Here is a 4,378-nt window from a genome sequence, read left to right as displayed (position 1 = left end):
CCGTCGGCAGGGGATTGGGCAGGAGAATTAACTTCTGCATACCAGGTCACATCCGGGTCAACGGAAGTACTGAAATCTTAAATTCAGTTTCTGACGATTCATTGGTGCATACTAAGAAATGCAGAGAGAATTACTCTTATTAGAGAGAGAGAGAGAGAGAGAGAGAGAGAGAGAGCGAGAGAAAAACAGAGACAGAGACAGAGAGAGATAGACAGAGACAGAGAGAGACAGAGAGAAAGAGAGAGAATGAGAGAGAGAGAGAGAGAATGAGAGAGAGAGAGAATGAGAGACAGACAGACAGAGAGAGAGAGAGAGAGAGAGAGAGAGAGAGAGAGAGAGAGAGAGAGAGGGAGAGAGGGAGAGAGAGACAATGACAATGACAATGACAATGACAATTCTTTATTTTACGAGGGTAACAGAATAAGCATTGGTATACTTTTTTGCATCTGGCCCTCGCCCTAAAGAGGGACTAAATCTGAGAGAGAGAGAGAGAGAGAGAGAGAGAGAGAGAGAGAGAGAGAGAGAGAGAGAGAGAGAGAGAGAGATTCCAGGGTGTTAAATAACAAGAGCAACAAAGCATACATTCAAGGAACCGGTGAATATGACAAACAATAAACAAACAGAGAGGGAGAGACAAACAGACAGACAGACACAGTCGGAGAGAGATAGAACTCGAACTCAAACTCGAATACTTTACAACCCGGGCCATGCACAGTAGCGCCGGTTAGGTCCACAAGGTCCCATCCTACAGCTCGTCCTAGTGACTCATCTACAAAACATACATAGCTACAACGAAAAGTGAGAATGAAAACCTTAACAAAAAACAAACTAATCCAGTAAGAACAAGAAATTCCTCCGAGGTAGGAAAAACACCCCCGTCAAAGGGAAATAACCTTCTCAGTTGGTGGCAGTGACTGAGTGAGAATGGTTATTTCCCTTTGACCATTAAGATGTCCCTCTATAAGTCCTTGTATAATTTTAATCCACCAATAACTCCCTAACCGTGTGTTTGACTGGTCCCAATTTTTGTAAGGACCGTCTCAGGAATGTATAGAACCTGTTCACCAAGTTTGGTGACGATCGGTCCGTTCATTCTTGAGATCTATATGCGAACACAAACACACAAACAAACAAACAAACACATCGACCGAATCCTATACACACCCCTATACCGGGGGTGTAAAAACTGAGACAGAGATTCCAAGGTGCTTGACAACAGGAACAATCTTTCCTCACCACGTAAGCTTATATATAAGACTTATATATATATATATATATATAAGACTTCATATATATTACAAGCTGATATCAACAGTCCCAATAAAACACGAATGTGATTTCAGTATTGAGGCGCACAGATTGCTTAATTAATTAATTACAAGAGTTACATGAACAAAAGAGATTCACCACCACTGCACACACACACACACACACACACACACACACACACACACACACACACACACACATTGTGACACACACATACATACATACATACATACACACACTCATGCACGCACGCAGGCACGCACTCACACACACAGACACACACACACAGACACACACAGACTACACACACACACACACACACACACACACACACAGAAACACACACACACACACACACACACAGAAACACACACTCAAACACACACACACACACACACACACACACACACACACACACACACACTACCGGCAATTTGCAACCACGAGATACGTCTGCATCAGTCCATGATTGGCAGAACCTTTGCAAGTAGCCCCCAGCATTCCCTTTATGTCCACGAAAGACTATATTGGCGAAAGGGCATTAATCAAAATAAATAAATTAATAAGTCAACGAATTAATAGATTGATTAAAACGTTTATTAATTGATAGATAAACCAATCAATAATAAGACAAATATGAAGAAGAACTCGCTTGACATTTACCTAATTATAACAACACACTATTGCTACACTGAAAACTTGTTTAATATTTTAGGGGCAGATTCTGACCGAAGTGTGTGTGTGTGTGTGTGTGTGTGTGTGTGTGTTGTGTGTGTGTGTGTGTTGTGTGTGTGTGTGTGTGTGTGTAAAACATTGAACGATTGTACGGGGATTTTCAAGATGGCTTAAAAGAGAAGTAACGTATTCTTCAACAATACAGCCATTCTATATAGAGCTATGACTCCGTTTCTATTTGATCAAATTCTGGACAAGCCATAGCTGTCACTCTCGTTTGCTGTGCGGAACGATACGCGAAGTAAGTTCACCTGATACATTCGCTATGAAATCAGGTATGCATGTCTGGGCCCTAACTGTCATTGCAGTGTGGTCACGCTGTTTCCCCGGTGGCGAAGGTTATTTTGACCTGAAGGGCGGGACAGTGGTACGCTTATTCAAAGACATCAATAAATCTTCTTTTTGACGGGCGTTGTGGCGGGGTGGTAAGACGTCGGCCTCCTAATCGGAAGGTCGAGGGTTCGAATCCCGGCCGCGGCCGCCTGGTGGGTTAAGTGTGGAGATTTTTCCGATCTCCCAGGTCAACTTATGTGCAGACCTGCTAGTGGCTTATCCCCCTTCGTGTGTACACGCAAGCACAAGACCAAGTGCGCACGTAAAAGATCCTGTAATCCATGTCAGAGTTCGGTGGGTTATAGAAACACGAAAATTCCCAGCATGCTTCCTCCGAAAGCGGCGTATGGCTGCCTAAATGGCGGGGTAAAAACGGTCATACACGTAAAATTCCACTCGTGCAAAAACACGAGTGTACGTGGGAGTTTCAGCCCACGAACGCAGAAGAAGAAGAATCTTCTTTTTTGTTTAATATATGTAGGTCGTAATCTGGGGGGAGTTTTAAACTGGAGATAGATGTGTATATGTTATGAAGAGTCTGAGACTTGATCAAACTTGCTGGTGTTAAAGAGCCGTTGTGCGAAGTCCACCGAGAAAAAGCCCCCCTGACGGTGAGAACATTTGACATTTCAACAGTAATTCTGGGGTCTATCTCCGTGTCCGGAAACCAGATTATCTCCAACGAGGTACATCAGGCGGCCGGAATCCAGACAGACAGACAGACAGAGACAGACAGAGACAGACAGACAGACAGAGACAAACAGAGACAGACAGACAGACAGACAGTCAGACAGACAGTCAGAGCGAGAGAGAGATTAGCGAGGAAAGTTTGCTATCTAGATTAGTACGGCTATGTCAACAAACTGTTATTTTTCTCATTCAAGCTGTAACGCCCAATGGTATGCGTCACGAAGTGAATAAGATTTTATTCACATCGCGGGAAAACTATTGTAAACATGTTGACGCCGGGAGGCGACTGCATTATGTGCACAGATGTAGCCGGTATAGAATACCAATACCTGACAGAATGAAATTGATAATGCGGCTTGAAGTCACCGTCTGCGACACTCACAAAACAGAAGGATGCGACTTTTCTTGATGCTGCATAAACAAGGGCGTGCAAGGATGTGAAGGTTTGGCCTTTGGCATTTTTACCAATGCTAATATGAACAAGAAGAAAATACAAATACAAGTCCACGCAAGGCAGTCATTGAGTGAATTGAAAAGTTGAACAAAAATAATATGTCTTCATGTTTCTCATTGAGAAAAAAAAGTCACGCTCAATTCCGACCGTATCATGACCTTTTTCATCCGCTATACTTAAAACAAGAAAAGGAGGTGACATCCACAGGCTTTTTTCCACGTGAAGTTAGAGGCTGTAAATTAAATCACAGCCCGGAAAAAGCAGAAAGTTAAATAAGCCGGTCACATTTTCAGAACTGAAGTTGATTTCGCAGAAACCGCATTATACAACATTGACAACAAGAAACCATAGTTTGGGTCAGATGTCATTCATTCACAAACACTCTGTTGAGTTTTCAGGGGAGGTAAATACGGTGCTTACTGCTGACAGACTCGGATTGATTCTGGGACGCAATTTTACTTAAAAATACTAATATTTACATATTTCCTATTATGCTTTCTTTTGACACCTAAAGATTTTTTTCACTTTTTCCGCCTGAAAGACAATATGCCTCCTCTTCCTAGTTGAATTTTTCTTGGGGCAAAATGAGGCATATTTTGATGTATCGACTATACATATCGCTGTCATACTTGCATGCACCAAAGGCTTTTCGGCCCAGGGCTCCCCAAACTGCGCGTCGCTGCGTCCGGTGTAACACGAGAAAATTACCTCCACGAGATTTTTTACTCCGGAGTAAACATTTCGTACGAAAAAGTTACTCCCTTTACGAAAAAAAGAACTCCCCCATTGCACGAGAAAATTACTCCCCAAGGCAGGTGAGTTCCGAGTAAACATTTCGTTCAAAAATGTTATTCCCCTGACGAATAAGTAACGAATAAATTACTTCACCCCAACACG

At 42.7% G+C, this 4,378-nt stretch overlaps 1 protein-coding gene across 1 annotated transcript in view; it reads right to left on the bottom strand.

The window, feature by feature from the left end:
• Positions 1-4,378, bottom strand: part of LOC138948486 (uncharacterized) — a 50,834-nt gene that overhangs the window by 3,815 nt on the left and 42,641 nt on the right. The gene's annotated exons all lie outside the window — the stretch shown is intronic.

The sequence above is a fragment of the Littorina saxatilis genome, linkage group LG15 (assembly GCF_037325665.1).
Source record: "Littorina saxatilis isolate snail1 linkage group LG15, US_GU_Lsax_2.0, whole genome shotgun sequence".
NCBI lineage: Eukaryota > Metazoa > Mollusca > Gastropoda > Littorinimorpha > Littorinidae > Littorina > Littorina saxatilis.
Note: the sequence above shows the minus strand (reverse complement) of the source record. Positions and strands in the feature narration are given on the sequence as shown.